The sequence below is a fragment of the Rattus norvegicus genome, chromosome 10 (genome assembly GCF_036323735.1).
Source record: "Rattus norvegicus strain BN/NHsdMcwi chromosome 10, GRCr8, whole genome shotgun sequence".
Classification (NCBI taxonomy): domain Eukaryota; kingdom Metazoa; phylum Chordata; class Mammalia; order Rodentia; family Muridae; genus Rattus; species Rattus norvegicus.
The window spans coordinates 78,681,904-78,705,506 of NC_086028.1; the positions used below are offsets into that span (position 1 = coordinate 78,681,904).

At 37.2% G+C, this 23,603-nt stretch overlaps 1 protein-coding gene and 1 long non-coding RNA gene across 2 annotated transcripts in view; both read left to right on the top strand.

Moving 5' to 3' along the window:
• The window catches only part of LOC108352121 (uncharacterized), a 29,371-nt gene extending 6,445 nt beyond the window's left edge, over positions 1-22,926 (top strand). Inside the window, exon 2 of the long non-coding RNA XR_005490695.2 lies at positions 21-22,926. This is a non-coding gene — a long non-coding RNA (uncharacterized LOC108352121). The remainder of the gene's footprint in view (positions 1-20) is intronic.
• The window catches only part of Car10 (carbonic anhydrase 10), a 502,355-nt gene that overhangs the window by 130,837 nt on the left and 347,915 nt on the right, over positions 1-23,603 (top strand). The window lies entirely within an intron of this gene.

Genomic DNA, 23,603 nt, shown 5'->3' on the forward strand with positions numbered 1-23,603 from the left:
AACCAAAAAAAAAAAAAAAGGTATACATACGTGAACAGAACGGGCAGTTCTCTGATTAAATCTATTCCCACCAAGGTGCCTTATCCATTTGGCTCAAGTTCTCATTAGATTTTTTTAAAATCACACTCTTTAAAATGAAGTTTATTTGAAGCAAAAGAGAAAAGTTCAATTCTAGCGAATGAGCCTCAGGAAAATTTTTTTCTATTCTCAGTATTTTCTAGTACAAGCCACAATGCGAAATGTCCCTCCTAAAGTGTGTTCTTTCTCTTTGGAGACACTGTTTATAAATCACCCCAATATTCTAAGCCTCAAACACTGACACAGAGTCCTTCTTCAAACTCGATGACAATGAGTGACTTAGTTTTATTCTCCCCCTGACACTATTAGTTATGAAGGACAATGGATCAAACCCATGGCTATGTCTTATATCACAGACAAACACATACACACACACACACACACACACACACACACACACACACACACAAATACATACATACACATACATAAACAAACCCATCCTGTCTGGAGTTCTGGCTCCTTGATGCAGAACATATCCAGTATAATCAGAGAAAGGTTCAGCAACTTAATCACTTTAAAGTGTATAATACATTTTAAAAGCAATGAGTATCTGGGCTGGGGAGATGGCTAGATAGTTCAGTGGTTAAAATCTTTGGCTACTCCTGCCAAGGACCTGCAGTAGATTTCTAGCATACACACAGAAGCTCATGACCTCCTGTGACTCCACTGTCAGAACTCTTCTGGCCACTGAGGGGTACTGCATGCGTGTGGTGCACATACATAGGTAAAACACCTATACACATAAAAATAAATAACTATAAACAAATATGTTTTGGAACAGCAAAGATACCAAATTGTCCTTACACACATGCACACACATGAGGGGAGGAAGAGACAAAGAGGCAAAAAGAGATACGAGAAAGGGTGGGGGTCGTGGAGGGAGGGAGAGAGAGCTCTGTGACATGCCTGGCCATGATCTCTGATATTCGCTGTCATCCCCCTGACAATAATGACAATTATTTTCTTTCATGATCATGTCTATGATCATCAGCATCTCTACCACAGTCATCATCATTATCACCATCACCATTACCAGAGCTCTGACTTATTAAGCAATAGCGATGAACTAGATGCTATTCTAAGCACTTTGCATATTTATAGTTTCCAATCACTTCCAGCCTGTAGATAATTGTTCATGATTATTGTCATTTTAAGAAAGTTGGAATTTAGAGACAGGAAGTCATATGCTTTAGCAAGAAGTCTAAGGATCCTCTGTGGGTGAGGAAGAGGACGCATGTCTTTTGTTGCTCCCTGTAAGTCTCAGTGACAGTGACACTGGCTCCTTCCTCTGCCTCTCTTTGGCTTGTTGTTTCTTTACCATCTCTGATCCCAGTTTATAATCTGGTAGCTCCTTCAGCATTCATGAGTTTGCTCTAAAACTCACATTGGCCTAATGCTCTTAAGAAACCTGGGCACTAAGACATAAAGAGTTTTAAATTCAATTGAATAGTCGTGCTATTTATTTTGGTAGATCTGAGGATTAAACTAAGGGCATTGAGAAGGTATTTAGCAGGCCCTTGACGCTAAGCCCTGAGCAAAGACACCAGACCTAAGATTATTACTTTCTTATATAAATTTTACATGTAAAAATTAAAAATAAAAATATGAAACATTTCACTAAGTAAAAATATAAGCATTGTGTTTTCAGTCCCTGACTGAGGATGGTTAAATCTTGGTAATTATCAGCTCTGAAGGGCTGTTCTCCTGTCTGTGGGGGATGGGTTGTTATCAGGATGATCCCTTTGCTGAAAATAGCATGCATAAAAGAGTTTTATAATCGCTGGGAAAGGATCATAAAGCAGTAAGCTCACAAAGCCCTAAGCAGCCATGAGCCTAGACAGAAGTTCTGTGCAGACTGCAGAGCTAAGTGAGTGAGACAAAGGCTAGAGTCTTCTCTGGTAAGTGTACAACCTTCAGAGCCAAGAAAAGCATAACCCCGAACTATGCTAAGGACAAGGAAGACCCCACCTAGAGCTATCACAGCCTAACTGAACAGCGGCCAGGTAAAAATGCAAGCTCAACAAGCAAAAAAAAGGCTCATGAGTCTCAAAGAAAAAGAAAATGGAAATTATGGAAGGAAGAGTAAGTGGAATGAAATTTTATAATATATAATATATTTTATTTCTTGAGAATTTAATATCATAATGCATTTTGATCATATCCAACCCCTGTTTCCACCTCCCCCTTCTACCAGAGCCTCTCAGGTCTCTACAACTTCATGTCCTCTTTAAAAAGAAAAATAGTCCCATCTGGGGATTGGTGAAGAGTCAACAACTGGAGCATGGGCATCATTTCTGAAGAAAATGGACTCTTCCTTCTACCATAGATGGCCATCAATTGCCAATAGCTCCTTGAGACTAGGGTGGAGCCTTGTGAGCCCCTCCCCCAATCCATGATGGAATGAATGTCAACTGACCTGATTTTGTATAGGTCTCGGGCAGGCAACCACAAATGCTGTACGTTTAGAATCACAGAAATCCTGGTATGCTATACCAGGCAAAACTACTAATTATAAAGGTACAGTAAAGGCATTTTTAGATAACAAACAAATCGTGTGTGTGTGTTTGTATGTGTGTGTGTGTGTGTGTATGTGTGTGTGCGCGCGCGTGTGCTGGGGCATATTCACGCTCTCATGTGTTTCCACTGTCCATGTGTGTGTTTGGAAGCTACATATTGACATATTGAGTGTCACCCTGGATCATGTTACATCTTATATGAAGCAGATATTCTCACTTGAATCAGAGCTCAAAAATTCAGCTAGTCCGGGTAACCAGCTTGTCCCAGGAAATTGAGATTGAAGTACATGCAAATTTAAAATGCTTTTATACCTTTGAAACAATGACATAAAATGAGGGAAGGACACCATTGGAAATGAAGCATGTTAGGAATTTAATACATTCAGAAAGTGACAAAAAAATGCTTCTTTGGATGAAGTTTTGAGAAGCTAAGTGTTGTCTTTCTGCAGTAACAACTAAAAGAACAGCTGTGTCCAACTTTTACAAAAAGGTTTTTTGAAGACTGAACACAAAGTATATTACATACACCACCAAAATAGTTTGGTAGCAAACAATTAGGTATCAAGGCAGCAGCTATTACTAAAGATAAAATTATAACTTCATAAAACAGTGGCTCTACTGGGAAAAGACAGTAGTTTTAACATTGTACTCATTTGAGGATACGGTTTCAAAGTTAGAAAGGCAGAAACTGAGAAACCTAAAAGTGGAGTGTGCAAGATAGGGAGACCATAGCCGTTAACAACTCAAAATTAAATGTTTCAGAAGGCCGAATATCTATTCTCCACAAGTGACAGTCCATTGTTAATACGCAACCAAATTCTACCAGGAAACCCTTCAGTATTAGAAAATCGGACCATGCTTTTATAATTATGAAATAGGTCTAACCTATCCTGTTTCTATTTGAAATTTCTGGGTACTGATGGGGACCTGTGTCTTGATATGGAACCTAGATTTCAGGAGTAAGTGCGCAGTGGGACCAGCTTTCGTAAATCCATCAGACTGTGGATATGTGCTTACCATCTGTGCAGTCCCCTGTATTTACGCTATAAACCAATTTAAGCTGAGTTTACTATGACGTATATGCCCTGATGGTTTCCAGTAAGAAAATCCTCAAATTGCTTTCATCTGCTCAAAGTTGTTTATGGAAATTGAATGATTAAGACAAAACAAATTCCTTCCAGTATGCAGAGTGGCCAAAACAGGGAGAAAAGGAGCCTTTTAATATGACAGCCCAATCCATAAAAAAAAAAATAATTTAGCAACTAATCTTAAAACAAGTGGCTACACTGATTTCTTAGAAAGGGGGGATGATGACCTTTGCAAGAAATATTACCTTCATTATTAAGGAGATTAATGGTAACAAGAAGAATGAACCCTCATTTTCAAATCCACTAAAATGCCTGAATCTGAGGGTGGGAACTGGAATTAGCTATTTCTAACCAATGCACTGTTTATGGTGTGTTGACTATCATGACAGACCGTGAGATGCACTGAGGATGCATAATCTTCTACATAGATGTAATCTTCAACATAATTAAATACAGCTTAAACAAAAGGGGGGAATGTGAAATACAGTTTGTAAAATAGTTGCTGGTGCTTCTCCAGATGGTTAGCCTTCTCCTGTAGTGGTCAGCTTTTCTTTTTAGCTCCTCATTACCTAGTGCAAATCAGGCACTTCAGAGTCAGAAGGAGTTTCTTTATCTTGAGAAGGGCTAACCCGGGGATGTTCTACTTGGACATGCTCTGAGAACACTTGTGTCCCAGTATCTGAAATCCCTAGACTGCTGAAATGCTTAATCTCATGGCAAGGGAGGCTTCAATGCTTCTCTCAGTAAATGCTTTCTCCCACTGCCCTCCTCGAAAATCTCACTTGCAAGTCTATCGCAGTTTGACCTCATCAATCAAGTATGCACCAGCTCTGGCAGACTCCAGTGTTAAAACATCCATTCTTCATGCCCAAGGTCTCCGCTTGGTTTTAACAAGTTAACATTTCAAGTTATGCCATGGTCCAATTCCATGCGGCTGGGACTGGCTCATAATAAGGTCAGTGAAGAATAAATGTCCTATGTCTCAGGTTCTAGGCTTCAGAGGGTATATAAAATTTGCACAGATGTGTGCCCATTTCTGGGAGAGAGTCTGTTAAGCATCCTTTAGGTTTTCAGAGATGCTCTGACACCAAGAGCTTGAGTACGGTGGCCAAGAAGAAATAGCTGTTGAGATGTAGATTATAAAAATCTAATCTCTGCTTAGTTATCCAGACTAATGAGATGAAACCAACTTGTCATGGTGTATGACTTAATGTGTTTATGAATTTGGGTTGCAAGTGTATCATATCAGAAATGTTTGTGTCTGTATTTACTAAGGATATTGGTCTAGAGGTTTTTGGTCAACTTCTGTTCTGGCTTTGTCATTGGCGTAATATTGCCTTCACACAATGATATGATTGACGTCTCTTCCTTTTCCATTTTGTGAAAAATTGAACCAATGCTGTTAGCTCTTCTTTAAGGAGTTGGTAGAACTCGGCAGTGACTTGGTCTTGTCCTGTCATTTTCTTTAGTTTGACTGATTGCTGCTTCCTTCTCATTGCTTGCTGTGGATCTGTTCAACGTGTCTTCTCCTCTTGATGTTGTACTGGTGGGTCATATCTATCTAGAAATTACTGGTTTTCTAAGTGGGTTTTCCAGGCGTAGGGAATAGTAGTTCTCAAAATACATCCTAGTGATCCTTTGGATTTCACTAGAATTTCTTTTTTTTTTTTGTCTAATTTTATTCATCTGGATCTCATCTCTTTCTTTTGAGTATTTGGCTAATGGTTTGACAATCCCAGTTGTTTTTATCATAACCGATTCTCTGGTTCACTGTGTCTCCAATGACTCTTTCATTTTCCCTCTCTTTATTTCCAATGTGAATCTTTGTCTGCTTTCATTTGCTGCTATGGGATTCAGCTCAGTTTTATTTTCTAAGACCTTAAAAGACGTCATTAGGCTCTTTATTTAACGTCTCACTGATATCTTTAAATGTCAGCCCTCATGGCTATAAACCTTCACTTCACATGGACTTTACTCCCATACTTTGTTTTCACAAATAATTAACAAACATGTAGGATTGAATGAAAATTTGAATGTTCTACATTTCCTGGAGTATTTTTCCACCATAAGTATGCAGGGGTAAATGACATCTAGAGACTTCTTTGTTTCTAAATTTGAATTGAGTGTGGAGCTTTACACATGGCCAATTGATCTGAAGATTCCTCTCACCATTTGGAACTCTTTGTGCAGTAGGAGAAAGTGCCGTTTTCTAAGAATATATACATACACATCTACACACACACACACACACACATACACACATACTTGCACACATACTCACACATATGCTCATGCACACACAGACACACACAAATGCACACACATACACACACACTTGCACACATACTCACACATATGCTCATGCACACACAGACACACACAAATGCACACACATATACACACACTTGCACACATACTCACACATATGCTCATGCACACACAGACACACACAAATGCACACACATACACACACACTTGCACACATACTCACACATACACTTATGTACACACAGACTCACACAAATGCACACACACACACTTGCACACATACTCACACATATGCTCATGCACACACACTCTCTCTCTCTCTATTTTTATGCTCCACAACTCTAGATTCATAGATGTATATTTAAATTTTTTTGTAACTCACTTCTTCTTCTTTACAAATTTCAGTTTCATTGCCTAAAGAGAAGTTAAGTCCCATTGGTCTGCTAGAACTCTTGAGAGAATTAGAAGGTTTACAAGAAAGAGTACAAGCACTTGATTTTTTTGTTTCTCAGTTTTCTCATCTATAAAACTGAGATAGAGTCATAGTTTTTAGGAGGGACTTCAGTGGATTTCTTAGTTTTGTGTTTTACAAATACTAAGATACCTTTACTTTAGTATGAAATGGTTGTTGCTTCTTTCGTGGTGTGTCGGGGCTGGGAGAAAAAAATGGCCGCCGAGTCAGATGTCTTTTCTCTTTGTCTCCATGGCTGTTGCTCACCTTTGGCACTGTGCGGTCTTAGCCTATGCTCTACGTTGCACTAAATTTGGTGTGTTTTGTAACTATTTGTTGAAACAAAGTATAGGAGTAAAGGCGAGGCAGTTCTGCCTTCTTGGCCATGGATATCATTAAACCCAAGTAGTAGGCGGCAAGGTGGTGATCTGGGGGAGGTGCCAGTTTCCTTTTTAGGTGTTGTTGCTATTCTCTGTGATGATGCAGGTATCTCTCCATCAGTACATCCTTCTCTAGACAACCTCTCTTCTTCACAAACGGATAGACCCTTCTCATGGTACTCTGTGTGTCTTCATGGCCCATGCCACTTAAAACACAGGTCCTATGCTCCATTTTTACTGCGTGTCACCAATTTTCCATTATAAAGTTGAAAAGTAGCTATTTCACAGTACAGATCATTGATATATGGTGAAGTCAAAAAGGAGGGGAAATGTACTTTTGGCAAATTAAATATATTTTTCTCATTTGCTTTAATAAAGAATCTCATGTTTTATATATTGGTTAATATAACTGCATAGAATTATTTATCATTATCTTCCTTTTATGATGGACTAGTCTACTTTATCATGATTATCTATAAAAGATTAATGTCTAAGCCATTGAGAATGTAATTTTTGAAATTGCCCAAAGTATTTGCAACAGTGAATACTGTCATGCTTGTGAATGTGAAGACAAAATGTTCTTAAGGTCAGAGATGGTCCTTTGAAACCAGGAGATATTGTTGATGTTTTAAAAAATTGTCATCATCATCATCATTAATTCCATGATAAATAATCATGATATCTGGCCATAAGTATACTGTAAATGACAGCTATAGAATACATTATTAGAAGCATGGGCATCCTCTCTGTAGCCCTTAGCAATCCTCTGCAAGGTCAGAATTACCAAAGTCACATTTCCCATTAAACATAGCAAAGCTTGGAAGGCCTAAGTGATGTTTGTAGTTTAGTAGTGGGCCAACTGAGGATAGGAAATTAGATCTCTATGTTTCTGTTATCGAAAGGAAGTGTCCCATGACAGGGTGTCTAGGTTCTTTGTGCCTGAAACAATGAGGTGGACAACGCATAGTCTATGAAATAGTGAAAGTATAGACTGTTGTGGTGGTGGTGGTTCCCATTAATTAATTAATTATTAATTGATTTTACATCTTAATCACAGATTCTCCTCCCTCCATCCAAGTCCCTCTCTCTTCCACCCTCCCCTCCATCCCCCGTCCCTTTTTTCTCAGAGACAAGGAGTCCTCCAATGGATGTCAACCTGCCGTGACTTATCAAGTTGCAGTAGAACTAGATGTATCTTCTACTGAGGCTAGACAAGGCAGCCCAGTTAGGGGAAAGAGATCCAAAGGAAGGCAATAGAGTCAGAGACAGCCCCTGTTCCTGCTGTTAGGGGCTCCATATGAAGACCAAGCTATACATCTATTACATATGTACAGTGGGCCTAGGTCCATCCCATGAATGCTCTCTGATTGGCTGTTCAGTATTCCACTAAAAATGAGGTGGGCCTAGGAGAATCTCATGGAAGAGGGAGAGGAAAGATTGAAGGAGCCAGAAAGGTCAAGGACACTATAAGAAAGGCTACCCAGCCTGGGCCTATAGGAGCTCAAAGTAGGGAAGTTTTTTTTGTTTGTTTGTATTTTGTTTTTTTTTTTAAGTGCAAATAAATGTATAAGTTACATACCACAGGATGGGAGCAGGCTGAGCAAGGATGTGACCTAAGACTTCCTACTTCTTTTTTTAAAAGTTCTTTTTATGAGTTTAGGCAGAGAGAAGAGTCACTCTCTGGGTGGGAATGGGAGCTGGATTTTTACCTGATTGGCACATTGGCTATTACATAACTTTGAACAATCCACATGTGCCAGTGCAGTACATCTGATATTATTAAGCAATTTACACTGTATCATACGTGCTCTTGAGATGGTGAATGTGGCTGTTTCTTCACATAGTAAAGTGTAGGTCACTTCAGGGACAAATTGAAGCTTCTACCTTTTCCAGATTTATGTGGCCTGTTTATCTAACCATCTATTATGAAGAGCTTGACCTCAAATTACCCACCAGAAATGCTGGGTGCTCCCTATACAGACTGGGAAAACTTTTTTTTTTCCTGAAGGAAATTTCTCTGAGTGCCTGGGCTCTTCATACTTTAGCCCTATTACTTGTGACTTTGTGATATTCAACTCACTCTAGGCTCTACTTAGCCATTATTCCCCCAGCAAATGCACAGACACTTGTCTTGATGCTTTGTCCATTAGACTTAGCTATTAATAACATGCCTTATATCAGAATGAATTTACAACTTTGTATTTAGGACACTGCATCAGCTTTGGTGAATCTAACTGAGGCTGTACTTGCTTGGATTTTTCTAAAATTAAAATGGATTAATAAGCACATCTTAAATAAAACAAAAACTTTCCAGATATGTTAACATATTAATTTAAATATGAGTTTTGCATCATAATTTTTTTCTTATCTCCCTAAACTTTGGCATCCCAAAATGATAAATGTAAAAGAGAAATTCTCTTATAAGTTGTAATGGGTCGTTGCCTTAGAGGGCATGAGAAGCTTGAGGATTGTGCAGGAAATGCTACAAAATCAAAATCAAGGGATTGTCTATCACTAGATAGAATACAATATTGGGTGCTTATGGAACATCTATATATGTGATCTCATTTTTGCTTTATGCAGGTTTCATTTGTTTTACAAAACAGGGTTTCTGTGTGCAACCCTGGCTGTCCTAGAATTCACTCTGTAGATCATGCTTGCCTGGAAGTCAGTTATCTGCCTGCTGTTGTGGTTTGCCCTGCTGCCTAGTCACATACTCAGGAATCAGGTGACTCCACCAGAGCCTCCCCATTGAATTTGTAAAGTACAGGTGAAGGGCAGGTACAGGATAGAAGAAGGCCTGTCATTGGAGAAGAAGGAAGGATGGGCCGGAGAGAAGTTTGAAGGAAGAGGAGGAGACTAGAGGAGAAGGAGAGTCAGGAAAGAGGAGAGGGGGAGAAGCCATGGCAGGTGATGTTAAGATTCTGCTCTGTGTATTTACAGGTTGTTATTAATGTTCCTAAGGGATGGATGGTACCGGGCTTAGTATGTTTAAGTGGGCAATTATATCTTACCAATTGAGTCAAAGATTATTGTGTTGTGTGTTCTTTTATGTGAGGGTTTGAGTGTAGGAAAGTGTGCGACTGGGATGTGTTTCCGCCAAGATATCTAGCAGATATCTTGGGGAACCACGGTGCAGACCTAGCAGGGTAAAAGACAACTACTCTCTTTTATTTTTATATTTTTACAACAACAGCCTGCCTCTGCCTCCTGGATGCTGGGGTTAAAAGATGGGTACTCATGCTTGGCCTATGCATGTGCTTTTGAAACTATAGAACAGCTTTTTTTTTAACATCCTGATGGACAAAAGGCTTAATGAAGCAGTGAATAATCATTGGCTACCAGTAAATTCTAGGAGAGGAACAATAATTGTTTTCAGTTGTATACCTACTGAGGAGCCCACAAGGCTCCAATGGATGCTTCCAAACCCCACAGTAACACAAATGATCCAATTTAATTCAATGAATCTCAACACACACACACACACACACACACACACACACACACATATGTAAGAAAGAACATTATTGAGGAGATAATAAAGAGTGAGAAGATAGGGAGACTCAGGATTACAGTTATCAGAATGAATACAGTACATGTGTCATATGGATTTTTTCAAAGAATAGCCAATAAAAGTTATTTAAAATGTTTAATTTGTTTTTATATTAATTTAGTAAACACTTATAATCTGCTTTGCTATGTATATGCATACCACAATATTGAATTGGTTCTGGCATACAAGAGTGTTATACTTTTCCTCTGAAAGGAAAATTGTGTTAAAGTCACTGTTATATAATTAAAAAAAAAAAAGCTGGTCACTGGTGGCACCCACCTTTAAACCCAGCACTCAGGATGCAGAGGCAGGCAGATCTCTGAGTTTGAGGGCAGCCTAGTCTACAGAGTGAGTTCCAGGCCAGCCAGAGATACACAGAAAGTGTCTGTCTAGAAAATATATATACACACACATACACATGTATGTAACTATTAATATAATATATATTATTTATTATATATAATAAACAAGATAATATAATATATAGTAACTTGCATAAATAGTATTTAAATTCAAAGAGGATGGAATTAATTTCTAATTATAAAAACAAAGAAGGCATTAAACTAGAGGGTTGCTGATTCTTGGAGAAGTGAACTGCTGGTTCTTAGTGACTGAGGTAGGCTGATGATGCCAATGGATGACTGAAACATTTTTGGCCATCGTATCTATGGAACGGCTGTTGACCCTTCTGTGTGAAACACTGGAACAAGCACATAAATACTTCCTGTCTTCCTCGTCTGCTATAGCTCATAGCGTAACGTTCAAGGTCAAGGGTCATGGAGTCAGGGTAAAGAAGGTGCAAGGTAGAAGCATGCTGCATATTCAGGAGGTCCCCTTCCTAGGGGAAGGCAAGCAGGAACACGAATCTAAGGAAGCAGGAACACGAAGTAAACTCACCCCCAGAAAGCCATGGCATTCACGTTTAAATTTAGCTGCGTCATTATTGTAGTTTAGCAAATTCGAAGAGCTATTGTGCATGTAAGGTCTACGTGGCACTTGAGACTGGGATTATCTTTCAAAATTTTCATTAAGTGAAAAGGAGGTACTGAAGGGTGAGAAGCTCAGTAATATCTGCTTCTGGTTTCTAGTCAAGATGACACTGTAAATTCATATTTTAAGCCCCTTTTCTGCTTCAGACACACTGCAATTGCAAAAAAATATGAAAAGTGAAATTCAAAGGGCTTACACAGAGCACTTCTCTAAATTATTAACATACTTACTTAACCAATGTGTAAATTATTTAGTGTCTTACCCTGTTCCCATAAAAGACAAGTATGCATTAGATATTTCTGTGCCCTGACTCCCTGGGAATTATTGTGTATCACTTTATCTCTTCAATAAAATAATAATTTTATAATATTTTCATCTCCTTATAGATTCAGAGTATTCTCATTTTAAACTGTTTTGATTTTCATCTCTGAATTTGGTTCAATTCATGGTATATTCAGTTCTTAACCATTGATTTTGTTGACTTTCTTTGGAACTGCCAGAAAGAAACAGGAGTGAAATTAGGGGGAAAAAACATGCAGGAGATGGACAATAAAACCAAAAGCGGCTGTGTGCAAAGCAAATCAGATTGTGTTTTTTTTTTTAAAAACAGAAGCTGTAGTGATGAATGGATGAAGCTACACAAACAGTATGTGTAATATAGCTGTATTCACTGTGGAGAGAACAGAGCAAGTTGATCCTGTTTTGATGCATGATTTAAGCCAAAACATTAAACTTTGGAGGATGAATAATTTCTTAGAAAAATATAAATGATGATTCCATTGTCTTAAAAAAGAGTTTGATAATCAAAAATGCACCAAAAAAAAACTGTTACAGAAATATCTTGTTATAAAGCATTTATTGAAATGGACTTAACCGATAATAACCTATGTGTAACACAAGCTCTTTGAAAATCATTGAAACATAATGAATATTGCTAAATTGACTTTATGGGGTTGCTCTACTGTTGACATCAACTGAGATTAAAACAAGGGAAAGAAGAGCAAGCAATCCTATGAAGACTATGTATGTGACTCTTAAATGAACTATCAGTAAATTAAATGAATGAGAAATGGGCAGGGTTGATGAAATGGGCCTTTCACTGTTTGCATTTTTCTCACATAAAGGTTGGATCAAAGACAATTAACATTTAACAGTTTAGCAGTTTGTTAGATCTGGTGGCAGTACATAATATTTTCATATCGTTTATTTATTTGTGCAGTGTTGTTATTGTAGGTTTTTTTTAAAAAATAGTCTTCAGTCACCCCCAGTTCATTTTTTGCTTCAACTCGTTGGGACTAAGAGACAGAATAGAATACACTGAGAATCTCAATGTCATCATTACTTTCATGGGGACCACTCCTAAGTTTTGCCTACATAGAGCATCAGGTTTAGGTGGAAGGCAAAAAGGATCAACTGTCAGTTCTTTCTGCAATGACAGAGATGATGTTCTCTCATCATTCTGCTATAAGTCAAAGATTCTGGAGTACATGCCCCTCTGCACATTCTTTTCTTTGGTCCTCTCCTTATTTTAAAGTTGACCATGAACGATAAGTCTAACATCAGCTCTCAAATCCAAGACATTATGTATATAGCATGGAAACTTTGTCCATTGTGGAAAATTAACCTTCCCTACCTCATTGGCCAATGTATTCCCATACCATAATACTAAAAGTCAGTCTGTTTCATGATATGCCCTTTCCTAGGCTGTTATTCTCTCGTGTGTCTAGGGAGTACGCCTAAGTAGAACTAAGAGATTACTTTATTTTAAAATGGTTTCTCCTAAACCAAGTGTTTGTGAGGATATAAAAGAATTTTCAGGGAACGTTTACCATTGCCATGTCAGCCGAATGATCTACGCCTATATACTCCTGCTACCCAATACTTGGGAAATCTAATACAGAATTGTCCCTCAAGGAAGAGTCCTTGACAGCTACTGTCTCAACCAGCTAAAGTGCTTCTAGTCCAGATGAAACATGCATAATGTGGACCATTAGCAAAGTTCCCTACAGAGCCAAAGTGTTTGGTGACTAGGCTGACTCGGAAGCAAAGCCTGGAAATCATAGTGAACTAGTAAGGAATCCAGTCCCCTGGTGAGCATCTCTAATGATGTTTCTCTCTCTTTTATCTGTGAGCCTTGTGTATCGCTAAGAGAATCCTTTTCTGCTTAGCCTTCTCACTGGTTAGCGAATTCTTTTCCAGGGGCTAATGCCTAATATAGATAAAAAATGAAGGTCGCAGTGAGCTCACAGTCAACACTACAACCACAGTGTACAGATATAACAAAGTGTGGCATTTCGGCCATAGATCTTAATTTTGTTTGATAAATGATTGTGTTAGAGTATTTGTAGAATTCTGACAAACCAACTGTATTTTTCTTGTGCTTTGGTATATTTTATGGGAGAGATGGCCTACTAGAGAGGCACCCTGGAGTTATCATAGTCTAGGTTATAATAGTCTTAGCTACATGCTTCAGAATAACTGATTGGCATGCTATAGAAATAAAACACATTTATGAATTTGAAACTGCATTTTTTAGCCTTTAGTTTGCTTTATAAGTAAACATAAGGATTTGAGTGTGAACAATAAAAATCTTGCCTTGACCTGACTTTGGGATATCTATAAAGAATTAACAAATTTCGTTAGAAATTATATTGAGTGGAAGAGATCTCGTGGGGTCCCATCTACTAACAAGAACTAGAGACTACTATGAAAAGCTAAAAGCAAGAGAAATAGCCTTTCCCACGGATAAGCCAGATTGGTTCTCTAATACAATGAGCAGCTGTGAGATTGAATATACACAAATAATACTAAACAGACTGAGCAGTTTGTATTTATATATTTAAATGGTGTGTGTGTGTATGTGTGTGTGTGTGTATGTGTGTACAATAACAACTAAAGAATTAGCCATACTTTTGAGGGAGGCCAAGGGAGGTACATGAAGAGGAGTAGGAAGAAAGAAAGGGAAGATGAAAATGATATAAATGTATTTTTTAATTAAATTTATATTAATATGTCTTAAAATTAAAATAAAGTAAAAATACATAAAAATAATTTAGTGTTTTAATCATTTTATACTGAAAGAAAGTCTTTATTATCGAATGTGTCTATATATCTATAATTTGTCTATCATATTGTTGGATAAAAACTACTTGTCAACTTAAAAATTACATAATCATTTTTATAGACTGCTATAATAGTAATATAAGTTGGTAGTGTATTGCTTAATCTAAAATTTATGCATTTATTCCAGATCTTGAATGTCACATTATTTTGTAACTATGTTATTATCTGAGGTAAAGAATGGCTGGGCTAAGAATCTATGTTGCCAACTTCTAAGAAAATACTTGTATGCATCCCTTCCCCAGCTTGATATAAATTACAGTTTGGGTGGGATCAGCAAGATATTGCATTTACTTCAGAAATATACAACAGACTTTGTTATTAGCTGAGAAATTTTGTTGTTTTGATTCCTAAATAGATTATGTTGTTTTCTTCTTGTCTTTTGGGTTGAGTTTCAGTTAAGAAATGATGCAATGAGAAATTTGTTTCATTAACTCTTAAATACATGTGTGCATATAAGTATATAAATTGCATTACTTGTGATTGACTGCTAAAGGATAACATAGGGAAATTATATACTTATCAGGGGGATTTATTCTAGTGCTGAAAAACAAGATATTAAATTATACCGTGAGAACAAGCATAATTCAATGAATTTTTATGATCTGTAGAGATGGGCAAATTGCATTGCAAATGATAAATGAGCTTTCAACATCAAGATCTACAAATAAATCATCATAAGTAGATATTTTGATTTATTAATATAACTGAGAAGCAGCCCCTTGGGATGTGCCTGTTATTTTCAGTGGTTGTCCTGGTTGAAGACAGCTAACTTATTTATGTGCAGTGTTGTGTTGGATATTTTTTCCCCTTATAAGCAAGTACTCTGAATATTTTTAGGAAATGGTTCATCCCCTTTGAAAGAAGCTTCCTTGCCATGAAAGTGAGAATAGCTGTTAATTTGATTTGCTCAGGACCCAAACACATTTAAAAGTTGATAAAACTCAACTGGGTAGTTAGGGGGCCGTTCTCTGCTGTTTGCTCTAAAAACACCATTGCACTCGCCTATATTTACTTTTCTTAAAGTGGTGTTTTCTTAGACACTCAAGTTGCCAAGTTTCATCATAAATCCCTCTGTCTTGTCTCCTACACTGATACTATTGAAAGGATATAGAATAATGAACATTCATGTGTTTTCTTCATTGGCTTATATATAAACGTACAATATATAAATTGATACCCAACCCCAAGAAGAGAAAGCTTTTATCTACTAAGTCTTTAAATCAGATAGTAGCTGAAGGCTTGTAGGTTAAAAATAATGCCAGAGCTTCGGGATAGACTAAACACAGCATAGTTGCTGCCTTCAAGGTCCCACTGCAGTACACTTAATAAATGTGCTGACTGGCTATGATGCATTCTTGATTGAGAATATTAAGGTCATGCATGGCTGTTGGAGAGGTAGCAATACTAGAGAGACTCCTTGCAAGACCATGGTTCTACCCATAGTGAAAAAGGTAGCAGAGAAAAGTCCCAGGAGGAGTTGGTGCTTAAGTTGACTTGAGAGACATATAGGACAGAATGTTGATCCTCATCCTTAGGTGAAAGGCAGTCTATTAGAAATGGATGAGGACATCGGTATGCTAGAAAGTATAGCATATCCCCTAAAGAGTAAAATTGGAGCATCTTGACATCAAGAAAGACTAAGAACTTATCCCCAACTGACAACTATTCACCATATGGGAGTAGAACTTGGTATACAAGCCACACTCACAGGCAGGTCCTATGACCAGCAGTAGATGTCCCGTATGAAATGACTCTGGTATTCTGGTATTTTTTGAGGGATTTTTGTCTCATAATGTTTCATCTTGGCATTTTATATTTAAACTTACAGCTTGTTTTACTTATATAATATGGTTTCCAATTTTGGTTTGATAGCCCCCCCCCTCTGTGTGTGTGTGTGTGTGTGTGTGTGTGTGTGTGTGTGTGTGTGTGTGTCTCAGTTTGTATGTGTTTCTAGAGTTTTTCTTTGGCTTTTTTTTCTGTTTGTTTTGTTCTATTCTGGTTGGTTGGTTGCTTGGTTAGTAGGTTGGTTGGTTTGTTGATTGGTTTAGTTACCTGTGTGTTTTTTTTTTTTTTTTTGGTTCTTTTTTTCGGAGCTGGGGACCGAACTCAGGGCCTTGCGCTTCCTAGGTAAGCGCTCTACCACTGAGCTAAATCCCCAGCCCCACCTGTGTGTTTTTTTAGTAAATGATAGAGAGAAGGGCCATGGATTTGGGTGGTTGGGAGTTAGAGAAAATCTGGGGAGAGTGCAGGGAGGGTAAACTATGACCAGAATATTTCCTATGAAAAAGTCTATTTTTGGTAAAAACTAAAATTATTAAAAAATAATAAGGAAACACATAGAAGGAAGGAAGGAAGGAAGGAAGGAAGGAAGGAAGGAAGGAAGGAAGGAAAGAAAGAAAAACAAGGCACCGAGAAACAATAACCCTAATTTAGGGAAACCTCTCTCCTCGTCTCCAAAGGATTCATAATCCTGCATATACCTGTTGCTTCCACAGTTAACAAAGAGAATACGTGTTTAAGATTAAAGCTGCAGCCAGTCAAAGAATTAAATTTCAAATTTAGAACTTTCTACTTGTGAGACCTTATCTTAAATATTTAGCTTCAGTGTTCTCAAATATTACAGGACAAGAGTAACAAGGATTAGGTAATGAGAAAGAGAGTACAGAGTTATCATAATTTTGATGAGAGGACATGGAGACACGAGTGGTGTCTTACACAACAAAGATGCCTAATCAATAACTTTCTTTTTTCCTAATTTAAAAGTCTTCACACTCCATTGATGGATCTAAATAAGATTAGAAATGCAAATATTAGCAAACACATGTATTATATATATTTTAGTGTTTATTGTGTTGAACTAATCAAGAGTAATATAAAGTTTCATCAAATATTTATATATAAGAAACATCATGTAATCTAGAACCTCAGCATGCTATTGCCATCACCATTACCCAATAAGAAGAGTGCTCAGACTCATCCAGTAAATTGCTCCATGTTTTACATGAACAGAAATTCTACCCTAAACATTTTGACCATAGAGAGCCATAAATAATATAGAAACTAAAATATTTTTTCAGGAAGAGTAGTTTTGAATAGTCAGTTACAAAATACTGACAGAACCAGGCTCCCTCATGGTCTATTCTCATACAAGTTTTCTAAGAAAATAAAACAAATCCATCCTCTGAAACTTGCGTTCATCCGGTTGGAGCACTATAGCGGAAACCTACCAACATGTGAGTTACAACAGTGGGACTGTATTTTGTCCTTATCTCAACCCAATGGAAAGAACAGGTGGCCAGCTCCCTTCTTTCCTTCTAAATTTTATGCAAAATATTTTTCATATTTCATATCGATATGGAACTCTGAAATAAAAAAACGTCTAAAAATAATCTTTAGCAGAGCTAAATCATCATGATACGTATCTTCTAGTTTTAGTAAAGCCAAAGGTCTATTTTCTTTTTTTTTTTTTCCGGAGCTGGGGACAGGACCCAGGGCCTTGTGCTTGCTAGGCAAGTGCTCTACCACTGAGCTAAATCCCCAACCCCTAAAGTTCTATTTTCTAACTCAGCACAGCATTAGCTTTTCCTACAGTGCTTTGTTGTCTATGACTTTCTTCCTTTGTCAGCAAAAATAAAGCCCTCCCTATGGAGTGACTGCACATAGACGTACATGATGTACCCCGAAGAAACCACGGAATTTAAAACGATACTACCTTATTTTTATTTATTTATTTATTTATTTATTTATTTACTTACTTACTTACTTACTTACTTACTTACTTACTTACTTATTTCTGTCTTTCTCTGCCTATTTATGGCACAAGAAAACATAATTTAAAAGAAAGGTAAAGCTCCAAAAGAAAAGAAACAGATTGTCATTCTATCATGACAAGTATCACCAATTTGGGACCATCTATTATTTTGGATTATCCACTCCATTGGTTCTCACTACTCGTAAGTATAATAGGGAGTCAGTAACAATTTCAACAGAACCATCTAGAAACTAACTTTAGCTCTAGTCTCCTGGAAGAAATGCGCTATCCCATATGGCAGAGAGACGGGAGAAAGGATTGTGAGACACATTTGATTACCTTCAGTTTATGGCCTGTCTGATACCACTAGATGGCTGCTGAGAAGTATTCTGTGACTCATATAAGTTGATTAACACCAGACTCATGCTGATAAGGTGAAATTAAGCCACAGAGCGCGATTTTTAATGCCAGCTTCTTTTCCTACAGATTGTCACATAATAGAAAATACTTGAAAAATATGCACAGTAAAAAGAGGTACTGATAAGAGTTGAGAATTGCATCTTTTACTTGATAACAGAATAAAAGTGGGAAAAGTTCATCAGAGGAAGATGAGTTAGTGTTATAATTTTAGGAGGCTGGCATTGTATAGAATAAAGAATTCCCAGAGACAAGATTAAATGAACAAAAGTTAAATGTTTTTATCCTTGACCAACTCATGCAATGAAGAATTGAAAGAGAGCAGATATCTGTTTCCCATCATTTTCTGGCTATTGTTTCTCTCATCTCAAAGTATCTATAGCACCTGCAACTGAAACATATAATTGAGGCTAAAATTATTTCACCATTTCTATTGTTCCCTCATTTTCTCCTATTACACGACATTTTAATCTTGTTCACCAAGATGTAGGACGCAGGTGGCCTGAAGCTTATAACTGCGTTTTATATTTTTTTCCCGACATCTAATGTGATGGAGAAATACTTTGCTCATTGAACAGAGAGTTGGGTATGAAGTCTCAATCTTCATTAGGCAAAGGATAAGTAAATACAGCTGAAAAATCTTTATTAGTTATTTATATAAAAGCTCTATCAGATATTGATTTGAGACTCTACTACAGGAGCAAATTGAGCTTGTAACACCTTCCCAATATGGTCAGTTCAGGACCACCTATTTTCTACCTTGGCAGATAAAACGATAATTTACTCCAGTTCATATTTCCAATTGATGACCATAATTTCTATATACTAATAGAAATACTCTGTGGTTCCCTGAGATTGACACTAGAGGCTTCCATGGCCAGATCAGTTTAATTTCCTTCTATCATGATAGCCCATCCCCCACTGGCAGAAGAATGTCCTTGATGAGTACTATGGAAATTCTCCTCTTTGCTGTTTACTGAGACTTTTTTTTCTCCATTATTGAACTTCCCATCATGGCTTCTCTACCCACAGACTCAAAAGTAATGGTCCAACTGACCATGAACTGAAACCACTGAGGATATGAGGTAAATAAAACTTTTCTCTTTAAAAGTTGTTCTCTTGGGGTTGGGGATTTAGCTCAGTGGTAGAGCGCTTGCCTAGCGAGTGCAAGGCCCTGGGTTCGGTCCCCAGCTCTGGAAAAAAAAGAAAAAAAAGTTGTTCTTTTGATCACTTGTGCAGTAATGGAGTACGAACTACTGTAGCTATCCTGAATGAGATCTTCACCAGTAATTAATCTCTCTGGATTCTAGAGCAAAACTCTTACAAGCTGGCTATCTAGCATCTACCTTATTCTTTAAGTTATTCAGAATGTTGCCATAATAATAATGGGCCACTTTGTCTTCAAGACATACTTAGTGGCTCTTGCTCTGTCGCAAGCCAATGCCTACTATGCATGAATGAAATAAACAAAACTAGTCTCAATTATTGTAATGGCTAAAACTTGTGCAAGGAAGATGGCAAAATGTCAATGAAGTTTTAATAGTAAGTTGGGAAAGGCACTCTGAAGGAAAGGGAACAGATTCTAAAGGAATGATGGGAACCATCTGGGTACACAACCAAGAGAGATCTCTTAAGAAGCACCAGACTTTAAAGAAAACTGGGAAACCATCATACAGAATGACTGAAAATGAGGATGTTTAACATGTGATATAACTTCTGTCCCTTGGAAACCCTATGCTGCATATGTTGTCTTTGAAAAATTTGCATATGCTGCCTGACCAATGTGTTTGCTCTTCCATGGGGAGAACTATAGCTATTGTTCTCATACCCATTCAGCATGTCTTATACCCATAAGGAATGGAGGTCTTGTGAGCTTTCCTTCATCTCTGTTTATTGGTACAATTCTTGTTCATGTCATGCTTAGGCAACCATGTTGGTAAGACTATATGGGGGTAGCTGATGGCATTTCTAGGAAAGACAACCTCACAGCAAACTTCAAGTTCCTCTGAATCCCACAATCTCTCTATCTCCTTTTCCACAATGATCTCTGAAACATAAATTTTTGGGTATGTTTATAAAATTTTGCATATGTTTAGGCAAAAGTTGTATGTGGTGTATATGTATATGTTATGTATATATATATATATATGTACATATATATATCATATATATGTGTGAAATCAGTTGATATTAGGCTCCATAACTCAAAGTGATTGGTTGAGGGTTTTTCTATTGCAAAGAGATGTTTTATTGTACTTATCCTAAAATGATCAAGTTGTATTTTCAGAAATGAATGTCTGTAACAACAACAATTAAAAAAAGGATCCCACGAACTTGAAAGAGAGTAAAAGGGGTTACATGGGAGTCTTTTGAAGGAGGAAATGTGAGGAGGAATGATACAGTTATACTATAATTTTAAATATCTGTATATATTTCTGAAAGTTATCTTGCCATTTTAACTATATATAATTGCCTTGTACCTAGTTCTAGTGTGGTCTTCAACTGTTGTTTAAAAGTCAAGGTTTTGTCTCATTCTATAAAGTATCTTTTTTGTGTACTTGTGTTTGTCCATGTGTGAGTTTGTAAATGGGTGCAGTGAACGTCACAGAGGCTAGGAGTAGACCTTGGATCTCGTGGATATCAAATTAGAGACGGTTGCATAGCTTCTGGGACTTGAACTCAACTGTAATCCATGGAACACGACTCATGCTCTTAACTACTAAGAGATCTCTCTAGATTTAAATTTAGGCTCTTTTTGTGGAATATCCCGCATTGCCGAGTAGACACTTAGACACCTGGTAGCCCTTTGGAGTATGGAGTTCTAAAAAGGCCAAATGATATAATTTGTTTTCTAATCTACTTGATGAAAATACTGGTGAGAAAAATAAATTTGGGAAGAAAAAAATTTATCCTTGGCATAGAAAAGGACACGCTTTAAGCTTCAGGCAGGATAAAGAACATGCTGTGTTTACAGAAGCAAGAGAAGTCAGTGGCCCTGTGGACATCTCTAATCCAATGCCATGTTTTAAGCAATGCTGCTCAAAATAATAATTTGGAGGGGAACATCTGTATTGACTAAAGACTTGTTATAGTTATCTATATTGGAGGTATTAACAGAGCAATTCACTGGGAATAAGAAGAAACACCAACAGTGTATCTAAACAGCGACCACCATCGGTTATAAAAAAATATGAAAGTCAATTGAATATGACTTTGAAGTGTTGAGGTCTAGGTGGTGGTAACACTATGAACAAAAACACAGGAAGTGATCTGTTCTTCTGTGGGCTCCTAAAGCACACAGCTGATCTGAAATAGGGACACTCACTTGCACATTTGCTTCTGTTGATTGATAGGCTTCCCAAGGACAAAATAAAGCCTTGTTTATCCCTGGATTCCCAGCATAACTGGCAAGGCACATTTGAGGAGCTCAGTAAATAGTAAGCACTATTATTATTATTAGGCTTTCAATAGTTGTGTTTTGGAGAATGCACGAATGACACCCTTTTGACAGTGTAATGGTGAGTTCTGAGGACTCCAGAGAGAAAGATGAGAAATTGATTGAGACAAATGGCTTTGCCTCTTTAGGTGAATTCATTTCAAGAAGAAGAAAAGTGACAGCTCCTGAGGGAAGACTAAATACAATATGTGAGGGACACAATAGCTGACCCAGTTTGGCTCCACTGCTAAAAGGCAGCCATGGGAAAGGCTTGAAAGCAAGAATAACACAGGAAATGAGTTCTGAAAATCTAGCTATCTCAGTTGAGTCATCTTTAGTCCTGAAGAAACAGAGAACCTTCGCACAAAGAACACATCACTGTCTCAGATATAATAAAAGTTCTGGGATGAACCCCAGCTACACTTCTCTCCATTTACATTCTCTTTGTTAGATCCAATTCACTTTATTTAGAGAATGAGCTTGAATGTAAATTTTATGAAAACTTTTATTTGCCATGTTGAGTAATAAGAAAATTGTGATGGTTGAACAATATTTTCTCCTATTGATCAAATTTCAATTACTTGGTTAAATCATTATTTGCATATAGTTTTAATACACAGGCACTGGAATGGAATTCTTAACTGAGAATTCAACATTTGTGTTTCAAGCATTCTACTTCTGCATATTTTTTACTTATTTCTAATAAGTGAAGCACAACATAAAAGCAATTAACAATTTAATTAAAGAATGATGCTTTTCTAATAATCCAAGTACTGGGTATTGAGCTTTATTTTCCTCTTCTCATTGTTTCCTATATATTAAGCATTTTATGAGATTGAGAGCTAAGAAATAAAATTTGTTACATGGTTTCATTCCTTTCTGACAACTTTGTGTGTCTGTCATGACCTTGAAATTTTATCAACTTTATTCTGCTTCTTCTAAACTGACTTTGATTATGTGGCAATTCTGGGTTTTCATTACATTCAACTTCAATTTGAGCATCTTTGTAGTACTTGTGTCTGCAAATCATGAGACAATAATTTACTGCCTTAGAATTTGAGAATATAAACATATATAGGTGAGCCAATAGCTTAGCAAGCAACCCTTAAGAACTTGGGAGAAATAGCATTTCCCAGTCCAAATGGAACTATCAGATCAATTCATGGCCCTGAAGAAATGGGCAGCCATCTTGGAAATGCTTCTTAAGGTAGTTGAGAGCTAGTGATGGATCATTGCTTAAAATCAGCACATATTTACTGTAGAACTCGAGAGGGAAGAAAAAGTTCTATGTACAAGAGCTAAGAAGAAAATAAGTTCTAAACAGAAACTGTTTAAAGAAGACCATGCTCCTCCACAGGTAAAACTCTACCTTAGAGGCAGATACATTGAGGAACTGATATCATAAAATATTTAAGACTCTCGAGTTCCTTTGCTTTGAGCCTATGCTTACGTAACATTGGACTAAAATATAGTTTCCCCACCATGTTTCTGGAAGAAGAAAAAATCCCAGGTGCAAGAATAAGAACTTACTTTATAAATCAACAAATCA